Genomic DNA, 11,273 nt, shown 5'->3' on the forward strand with positions numbered 1-11,273 from the left:
TAAATCACAGCAAGATCTTTTTTGATCCACCTCCTAGAGTAATGGAAATAAAAACAAAAATAGACGAATGGGACCTAATGAAACTTAAAAGCATTTGCACAGCAAAGGAAACTACAAACAAGATGAAAAGACAACCCTCAGAATGGGAGAAAATATTTGCAAACGAATCAATGGTCAAAGGATTAATCTCCAAAATATATAAACAGCTCATGCAGCTCAATATCAAAAAACAAACAACCCAATCCAAAAATGGGCAGAAGACCTAAACAGACATTTCTCCAAAGAAGACATACAGATGGCCAGGAAGCACATGAAAAGCTGCTCAACACCACTAATTATTAGAGAAATGCAAATCAAAACTACAATGAGGTATCACCTCACACCAGTTAGAAAGGGCATCATCAGAAAATCTACAAACAACAAATGCTGGGAGGGTGTGGAGAAAAGGGAACCCTCTTGCACTGTTGGTGGGAATGTAAATTGATACAGCCACTATGGAGAACAGTATGGAGGTTCCTTAAAAATCTAAAAATAGAATTACCATATGACCCAGCAATCCCACTACTGGGCATATACCCAGAGAAAACCATAATTCAAAAAGACACATGCACCCCAATGTTCATTGCAGCACTATTTACAATAGCTAGGTCATGGAAGCAACCTAAATGCCCATCGACAGATGAATGGATAAAGAAGATGTGGTACATATATACAATGGAATATTACTCAGCCATAAAAAGGAACCAAATTGAGTCATTTGTAGTGACGTGGATGGATCTAGAGAATGTCATACAGAGTGAAGTAAGTCAGAAAGAGAAAAACAAATGTCGTATATTAATGCATATATGTGGAACCTAGAAAAATAAGACAGATGAACCGGTTTGCAGGGCAGAAATTGAGACACAGATGTAGAGAACAAATGTATGGACACCAAGCGGGGAAAGTGGTGGGGGGTTGGGGGGGTGGGGGGATGAATTGGGAGATTGGGATTGACATGTATACACTAATATGTATAAAATGGATAACTAATAAGAACCTGCCGTATAAAAAAATTAACAAAATAAAATTCAAAAACAATTCTGTTTAGAGTTTAATAAAGAGTAAATTACCTATAAAAAAGAAACTTTAACAGGCTTCCATTAGAGGCGCTAATAGCAGACTCTCAGCCATCCACACAGGAAGAGGCTTGGGGTGAAACAGATAGACCTGCCCCTTAATCCTGAAATTAACTGCCTAGACAGTCAACTACTTCTCTGTTGTGATGACTAAATGTCAAAGGCTGGTGCTGACAGTCCACAGTCTGTAAGGTAAGTGTTTTACTCTGAATTCTACATGACTCAGAGCTGCCAGTGGGCACGGACAGTGTCTTTCTCATTCTGTAACAGAGATGGCAATTACTGTATGTTGGATGATGCATGGATGGATGAGTGGATGGAAGATAGATGCATGCATGCATGGATGGATGGATGGATAGCTAAGATTCAGTGGTCCCAGGTTGCTTTCCTTCACTGTTTCCCCAGCAGTATCTTGCAGCTCTCTAGAACATTCTTAGAAGTAGAGTAACTGGACTATGCAGCACTCCCAAAGAAAAGCTCTTGGCCTCCCAGAAGTCTGAGCATTGACTCAAGAACTTCCTGGCCAGCTCAGCAGAAGGACAGTGAACCAAAGAAGTCTTCAGGTCAACCGCTGGGGCTGAAGGCATTTGCCTGTCAAGGGATTTAGAAGTCAGAGAGCTACCACTGGGATTTTTTCCAATTGCAAAGGACACAAATACAATCAAAGGAGCTTAAGAAACAGAAGTCTTTGGCTTACTTGACTGAAAGGTTCAGGAATGTGTGATCTCAGACCCCGTCACCACCACCCCCCCAAATGCAGAATTCAAGATGTGTCTTTAAATTTTTTTTAATTTGGTCTCTTTCTCTCTATCCCTGGATTCTGTTTCCTCTAATTTGGCTTCATTTGTAGGCAATAATCCACATGCTTGGAATAGAAGCTGTGGCGGGAATGATTCAACAAAGATTTCCATTGATAAAGTATTGCTTAATTCTTAAAAGGATAACTGTTTAGGAAAGATAGGTTAAATTTATTATGTGAGTTTAAAATGTCCTTATGGTTTAAGTATTTTGAGTTGATTCTTCCTTAGTTACTTACAGCCAAAAGCATCTCAACTTATATAGCACATAGTAAATAATGTTATTAGTAAGTAGTAGTATTATATCACATGGGCTCATATTTCTACTCAGGAAATCAATCACTCATGTTACCAACTGGACCAGGCATTTTTTTCATCAGATATTCATTGAGCATCTACAAGGCACTGATAGTGTCCCAGGCACAACAGACACAAATTTGAATAAGACATTGTCCTTGCAAAAAAAATTTGATAAATTTGACCACCTTAAAGAAACATTATTAAAAAACATAAGTAGAGACAAAAGCCAAATTGAAATTCAAATCACAGACAAGAGCAAGAGTTAATCCCTGTAATATATAAAGAGCTCTTAGAAATAAATAGGCCAACAACCAAATAAAAAATTGTCAAAGGTCATGAACAGCCATTTTATATATTTTTCCAAAATATAACTGGTTCTTAAACTTATAAAAAGATGCTCAATCTTACTCATAATAAGAGAAACGAATACATCGATACCATATTTTTCATCAGATTGACAAAAATTTGAAAGTTTTATGACTCACAGTACTGGTGGAGCTGTGCGGCTTCATGCGTTGCTTGTGGAAGCTGAACTTGGTACAAATCCTAAGGAGGGAAAGTTGGCAACGTTTATCCAATTTGTAAGTTTCACCCAGCAATTCCACTTCTGAGAATCTATCTACAGATATATTTACGTAAGTATGAACATTCTGCACAGAGTTATTTTCTACAACACTGTTTCTAACAGCAAAGAATGAAAACAACCCAAATATCCATCAGTAGTGGACTGATTAAATGGAAATAGATATATATAATGGAATATTATGCAGCCATAAAAAAAGAACAAGACCAGTCCCTATGGATCAATTTGGAAAGATCTAAACATACCACTAAGTGAAGAAGAACAATTGTAGAACCGTGTGTGTTGCATGCCACCTTTTGTGTAAAAAGGGAGAAAAAGTAAGAAATATTTGCAAGAAACTTTGGAAGGATATATGGGACAACAAAACAATGACCCTCAGAGGGCTATCAGACACATGGATGACAAGTGGGAGAGTGCCTTATTCATATATTGAATTTGCGAATGGATTACCGTAAGAACATCTTGAAGGTCAGGTGTCAGTTCTGGAGACTTCTCTGTCAATAGCCCATTTCCCTTGGGGGCCTGTTTCTAGCCAGTTTCCCCCAAACGGCAACACTCACCCTTTCACTCTGTGCCTCATGGTGCTGGTGCAAAGGCTGAGGAAGACTGTTCTGGAAATCAGGCGACCTCGTTCCTGCTCCATCCCAGGAAGCCTCACCCCCACTGAGCCACCATTGCCAAAAGCAGGGTCTCAGTGGTCCAAGTCAGGGACTCTATCATGTTTCGGGGCAGCTGTGCTACATCCATTCCTCTACTCTGCCGGGTGAAGCCCACTTACCAGGCGCTCTTCTCGGCTTCTGGAAGCAGAGGTGAAAACACACAGAGGCATCCCAACTCTCATGAACCTGAGGTCACAGGCTTGCTCTCCTGCCTGAGCCACAACCCAAGTTCCCTTCCAAGAGCCGCCCGGAGGTCCAGAGAGATGGGGCCATGGGACCCTCAGTGGGGAGGGGAAGGTGGGCCTTGGAGGCCTAAGTCAGTCAACTTCAAAGGGGATCCTGAGAACGTCCTTTGGAACGAGATCACAGTATCCATCCGGTGAAACATTCAGGGTCCACAACTGGCCCCTGGGCTCGTCCAGGGGTAAACACAGAGGATCTTTTTCTTGAGTGAGATTTTGGCTTTCACGATACACAGCGAGGCAGTGTTCTGTCAACGGTGAGGGCTGCTTTCCTCACCGGACACTGGCTGAGTCCAGAAGGAGACACTGGGGTGATGCGGTGCAATCAGAACAGCACGGGTGCACAATGGACAGTCTGGTCACCTCTGAGGAGGGGACACCTGAGCTCAGACCTGGATGATGAGAAAAGCCAGGGAAAGCATTCCAGGGAGAACTTCCAGGCAAGCAAAACTTCCGAGCTGGGTGGAAAGAAAGGCCGGAGTGGCTGGAGGACAAAGGCCAGGTCAAGGCCAGGCCAAGGCCAGGCCAGATCTGGTTGGACCCCTTTGGCTGTGGATTTTTGATTTCATTGGAGTTTGGATTTTATTCCAAATCCAGTGAGAAGACACCAGAGAGTTTCAAGCAGGAGAAGGGCATAATCTGGCTTATATTTTTAAAAATCACCCTGGTTGCTGCGTGGGGGAATGATTTAGAGGGGGAAGGATAGAGGCAAGGCATCCGATCAGGGGCTTCCCTGGAGGACCAGTGGTTAAGATTCCGCGCTTCCACTGCAGGGGGCACGGGTTCGATCCCTGGCCAGGGAACTAAGGTCCCGCATGACGCATGGTGTGGCCAAAAAAACAAAAGTGGGGCTTCCTTGGTGGCGCAGTGGTTGAGAGTCAGCCTGCCGATGCAGGGGACACGGGTTCATGCCCTGGTCCGGGAAGATCCCACATGCCGCGGAACAGCTGGGCCCGTGAGCCATGGCCGCTGATCCTGCGCATCCAGAGCCTGTGCTCCGCAACGGGAGAGGCCTTAGCAGTGAGAGGCCCGCGTGCCGCAAAAAAAAAAACACACAAAAGTGGTCATGGGATTTCTCGTGAACTTGAAGATATTTTCTCATTTTATAATCTACACACATTTTACTGCACGAAGCTCAAGTGTGCATCATGATGTGTTTTTACACGATTACACTTGGGTAACCACCCCCCAGATCAGGATGGACGACGTCTCCAGGTGCCCAAAAGGGCCCCCATGGTCCTTCCCAGCCTCTACCAGCCTTCCACCACTCTGATTTCTGTCACCCAGATCTACAAGTTCCTATAAATGGGCCCATACAGAATGCAGCCTGGTTTCTTTACTCACAATGATTTTGAGAGGCTTCTAGGATGTTGCCTGGATTGATAGTTCATTCTGGGTAAAGGACAATTTGAGTTGAGAGCGCTCGTCCATTCTCCCCCCAGCGCTGTCAGCCCCCGTGATGATGCCAGCTCAGTGCCCGAGAAGCTATGCTTGCAGTGACCACCAGAGGGCAGTGCGACCCCTCCGCTGGCCCAAGCTGCCCGCAGGTGCCACCTGAAGTCATGCCTGGAAACAACGCTGCAAGGATTCCGGAAGCATCTCCTTCGGACTGAGCCCTTGCTTCAGGGATTGCTTCCCTGAAATTGCAGCGCCATCGACGATGTGTTCAGGCCCAAGAGTTAAGGATTAATTGACCGGCTGCAGCCACCATGGGGCTCCCAGTAGAGAACACCATGGTGGCCTCAAGAACCATCAGCAACCACAGGGCCAGGAAGCACTTCTTCCCACACTCAGCCCAACTTGAAAAGTTAGCTGCTCTAATGCTTCACAGTACCATTGTCATAATAGTTTAAATTGCTGGACAAAATGTTGGGATTTCTTTTTATATCCAGAAGTTTATTCGAGGATGGTGGATAAGCCAGCTCCAGCCAAATACTAATTTTAAAATTCAACCATAAGTATTTGGCCAAAAATGAGTATTTGGTGAGCTCCAGTTGCAGGCAAGGGGGTGTCTCTTTGCCCTTCTCGCCGCCTCCCCACTCCACGGTATCAGGACCGCAGAAGCCCAGCCCTCCCCTCTCTCGGCCCTTGGATCCTACTGACCACCTGGTGTGGTTGAATGGGGAGCTGCACAAACAAGCCCGGCTTCTAACATTTATTAAACGCCTACTGTGTCCCAGGCACCGGGCTAAGCCCTTGACCTGCATTAGCTCCTTTCATCCTTACAGCCATGCCAGGTGCTGTCTGGAGAGGAGGGAGAGCAGGTGGTTAAGACACGGGCCTGGGGTCAAAGCCCAGCTCTTCCTTTTACTGTTTGTAGGAACTTCACCTCTCTGAACCTCAGCTTTCTCAGCTGTAAAATGGGGGTGACAAGAGAACCCACCTCACAGATTTGTTGCCAGCACTGAATGCATTCAGACATGAACAACACTTTTTGTTTGAAAGCCACTTTTTTGGTCACTCCACAATAAGAAATGCATATTATGTTGAGACCCAGTCTAACACAGATACGTGTGTGTGCATATAAATACAGATGTATGTATATTATGTGTGTATAACTAAAATATGTTTCACAAAGCAATGCTGACCCATAATACTATGATACATCCTGTTATTTTCCATCCTGTTCTATTTTTGTTTTAAATGATGCATGTCACAATCCACTAAATCGATTCCATGACCCACTGTTTGGAAAATACTGGTTTAGAAAAAGGCCCGGCAAACCATGTTGTTTTCAGAAGTCCCATTTTACAGAAGGGGGAAACTGAGGCCCAGAGTGTTGTGGCTTGCCTATGACCTCACAGCCAGAAGGCTGGCAGAGTTCAGACTCCAACCCAGGATCTCTGACTCCTAAATTAAGGCTCTTCGGTACGAGATGCAAACTGGTGGCTCACAGGCCACACCCACCACACAGACAAGTTTGATTATTAATATGTTCTCAAAATTTGATCACACTATATAGAACTTGGGAGATGTAACACAAAATCTAAATTTTCAACTTCTCCCTAAAAAATAAAAAAAGGGCAATCTGGCAACATGGGGCCTGCACACATGTACACGTGATCAGCAAGAGCCACACCGCAGGTGCCCCTTTGAGCTGCTACATGCTGCTCTCCAGGCTCGCCCATCTGCCACAGTCTCCACTATGCCCTATTGTGTCCCTGACACCAAGGCCAAGCATCAGTTGCCATTTATCATCACACATGCCAGCTGTGTTTTTCATAGTGGAGAAATATTTTTCTATCAAAAAAGGAAAAACAAAAACTAAACCAAGGAACCAACATGTTTCAAGGGGAAAAAAATAGATGCACAAATGTCTTCTCACATATTTAAATACAAAGAAAACATGTCTATGTCAACTTTATTCCCAACCTGTTTCACTGATTTCTATTCCCTGACTTGTCCGGGAAGCAGAGTTTGTAACCCCCATCTTAACCACTACCCTTTATCTACCTCTGTCTGTTTGGTCCACAGTTGTGTCCCCATCACCTGACACTGCTTAGCCAAGAAAAGGTGCCTAATTAAGAATGAATGAAAGAGTGAATAAATGGCTTTTATACAAAAGCTTCTCCAATATTAACAAATATACGGGGACTTCCCTGGCAACCCAGTGATTATGACTCTGCACTTCCACGGCAGGGGGCCGGGTTCGATCCCTGGTCAGGGAACCAAGATTCCTGCATGCTGTGCTACACAGCCAAAAAACCCAAATATATGGTAATGGTTAGGCGCAGGCATTTTTTGGTCATCAGACAGCTCAAGTCCCACTTCTGCCACTAACTAGCTGTGTTACCTCAGGCAGTTTCCTCGGTCTCTCTGGGCCTGATATCCTCAGCTGCAAAATGCAGGTTATTAGGGTGCCATGTACATAAATGAACAGGAATGTGAAAGATGCTGAATAAACGAAGTTCCCTTCTCCTCCTTCAGTTCATCAAGGTGAACCGAGGTCAGTACTTGATTGTGTTAACAAGTTCCCTGGTACCCAGGTGACAGGCCTTGGATTATCTGCTGGGCCAGGGAGGCAACGGTTTCCCATTAACATCACGCCCTGAAAAGAGAGGCCTGGGTAGGGAAAGCCCTGGGCCAGATGGCAAAGCCAAGGGTTTGATCCCCAGGCACATCTCTGGGTGAAAACTGGCTTTTTCAACATCCAACCATTCCTCCCGCTGCTTACCTTCCTGAACTGAAGAGGCTGGAAAGCTGAAAATTCAATTTCCCAGACTCCCTTGCAGCCAGGGGTCTGCGGCATTTAAGGGCCTACCAATCAGCTGTGTCCACAATACACCTGGACTTGTGCTGAGTTAAGAGAGTTGAAAGGGCTGGGCATGGGGCACCAGGCTGCAGGTTTAGACCAAGGCAAAGCAGCCGTGGGTCTGGCCCCAGAAGCTGACTCAGCAGTGATGCCTCCTGTTCCTGGGGCAGCAGTGGCTCCCCTGGAGCCCAGTCCTGCAGTGTGGCTTCCTCAGCCCTCCCTGTGATTCTGTAAATACTCATAATGTGTCAGTCACACGCCATCAGGGAAGCAGCTAGATTTAGCCCACGTCCTTGGGGTAGTTTATTCCGAGAGTAAGACCTTACACGTTATCCGTGGGAGGAGGTACAGAAGTGAGGTCTGAAAAGGGACTTCTGGAGCCACCAACCGGGCCATCTGAGAGGCCGTGGGGTCTGTCTAGCCGCCAAAGTGAGGCTGCAGAGGGATGCTAGTAGAGAAATCGACGGGGAACCATTATCTCTGCAGCCAAACGTCCAGTGACAGGCGAGGTGCTGATGCCCAGGAGTCAGGAGGAAGACCTGGACGCAGCCGGAGGACAGCAAGGACACGCTGGAGCCTGCTGGCACACCTGCAGCTATTTGTCACCACATCAAACCGCAGCGACCTTGCAAGAGTAGAAGCTGTTACTTCCTTTCCGCCTTCAAACTCTCACCCGAGTTGCTCTTTCGGTCGATTCCAATTTGAAACCCTTCAAAGATAGGGATTCTGGGAAACGTAGTCCCAGCCTAGCCAAGTTGACACAGCTGAGTACGGACCATTTGGCTTACTAAACCCTTCTGCTTTAACTAGCTGGTTGAATTCTGCTCTCGAAAACTGACCTGATAAGAGACTTCGGACAGTTCCTCAGTGGGTGCTTGTCAACATTTTTGTCAACTCAAGGCCTTTTGTTTGGACAATTTCCCACCTTAAGACTCTCCACCAGAAGCAGCCTGAAACTCACTTTCCCAGCTTCCCTTGCAGTTAGACTGTAAGCATGTGACTAGGCTCAACCAATCAGATACACCCAAATGGTACCCAGGCTCAGCCAATCAAACACATCCAGATGGTACTTAGACTCAATCAGATACACCCGCGTGGAACCTAAGCTTAGCCAATTCAGATACACCTACAGGTGAAAGCAATGAAACTGGATTCTGATGCATGGAATTCAATCTAGCAGGAGGTGGAAGGCACATAACCAGTGTCACTAGTGAGAGTTGCAGTGTCTGGGCCCAGTGACAGTGACATGAAGGTCCCGCGATGTAATTTATATATTGTTCATGGCTGTCTCTCCAGCCCTCCCTTCCAAAGATGTACAAGTCAATTAACATCCTTTGATAAATCCCTTTCCTGCTCAAACTACCTAGAGTGCACTCTGTTGTTTGCAACCAAAAACCTGACTCACCTCTAAATTCACTTAACCATCAAGTCTCAGTTTCCCAACCTAAACAAAAAGCAAAACAATACCCACCCCATGGGCAGTGGAGTCAGGGAGAGGCGTTTTGTAAACTTACCACGGTGCCACAGACACTGGGGCAGCGTCTTCTGAGGGACCACTGCACTGAGCTGTAAGTCAGGCAGACTGATTTGAATCCTGGCTCTGGCACTGACTGACCTGTTGTGTGACCTTGGGCAGGTCAATTTCCTCACCTGGAGAATGGGACTATGATTAGTGCTTGCCTCGTGGAGTTATCATGAAGACCAAAAGATTCCAGCACAGAGCAATCCCCCAGCACACAGCTGAGCATGTGGGACATACCCACACTGGTGATGCTGGAAGGAATATGAGTGACCTTTGTCTTGCTGGATTAAAGAAAATGAGCAACAATATAGGTGGTGTTCCTGATGTACCCTGATGTGAAGGGGGCCTGTGAATGCTGAAGTTTAGAAAACATTTATATGTTCGAAACACAACCCTGACTACACTTAAATCGTATACTTAAAAATGGTTAAAAGGGCAAATTTTGTAACATATATTTTGCCACAATTTTTAAATAAAAATTAATAATGTAATATACCAAAAATCATTGAATTATATACTTTAAATAGACAGATTTATGGTATATGAATTCTCTCTCTAAAGCTGTTTAAAAGAACCAACCACCCTGGCTTCCCATCTCCTTCGGATCATAATTCAGCCCCGACTTCTCTTCCCTCTCTGATCTCATCAGCCCCACCTCCACGCTGAATCCCTCGTTCTGGCCTCACTCGCCTTCCTCCTCTTCCTGGATGACGCCAGCCCCACCTCAAGCCTTTTATATTTGCTTTTCCTTCTGCCTGGAATGTTCTTCCAACCAGGTTAGAGGCTCTGAGCTCTGGCTGCCCATCGGAATCACCTGAGGAGCTTTACAAAGCCCCACCTCGGAGAGTCAGATGTCATTACTTGGGGCAGGAGGGTGGTGCCTGCTTTGCTGTTTTAAATCCGCCCAGGTGGGGACTTCCCTGGTGGTCCAGTGGTTAAGAACCCGCCTCCCCATGCAGGGGATGTGAGTTCATATCCCTGGTCGAGGAACTAAGATCCCACATCCCACATGCCACGGGGCAACTAAGCCCGCAAACCACAACTACTGAGCCCGCAAGCTCTGAAGCCCGTGCGCTACAACTAGAGAGAAGCCCGCGCACCGCAAAGAGGAGCCTGCGTGCCGCAACTAAAACCCGACGCAGCCAAATAAATAAATAATTCAAAAATAAATAAATAAATCTTCCCAGGCGCTTCTAACATTCAGCCAGTGTTAATAAATCGCTGCTCCAGACATCATGCTCAGTCCCCACCACGTTTACATTTCAGCTCAAAGGGCAGCTCCTTCGAGAGGCCATCCCCAATCAATACCATCTACCTCCCCTCCGTACCCTATTTACCTTCAGTGAGTCTATTCTACCTAGGATTCTATCATATGCATATCTGACTGCTTCCCAGTGAGAATGTCAGACGGATGAGGCCAGAGGCTGTGTCCCCAGTGCTTGGCTCACACAGATGCTCAGGACAGAGCTGTTGCCGCAATGAACCTCCACCAGTTCCCCTTGGTCCAACTCCGGCTCTGGGGACTGCAGTTCTCCATGGAGGCCACCAGGCGGCGATAGTGCCCAACTGCGTTAAAAGTAGCCCCTAGGACCCACCATCCTGCCCTGTGTCTGGCCATCGCTGAGGAAGAAGCAAGGACCATGGCAGAGAGCATGGTGTCCTCCCTCTCCTCATTCCTAGACTCAGAGCCACGGGGCCCTGAAAACATTCCACCCAGACTAAAGTCAGAGGGAGAAGGCCCCGCTGCCCTGTCTGGAACCTCCAAGCCCTTCCCCACATACCTGGCCACTCACCGAGCCCCCG

This window comes from Hyperoodon ampullatus, assembly GCF_949752795.1.
Source record: "Hyperoodon ampullatus genome assembly, chromosome: 14".
Classification (NCBI taxonomy): Eukaryota; Metazoa; Chordata; class Mammalia; order Artiodactyla; family Ziphiidae; genus Hyperoodon; species Hyperoodon ampullatus.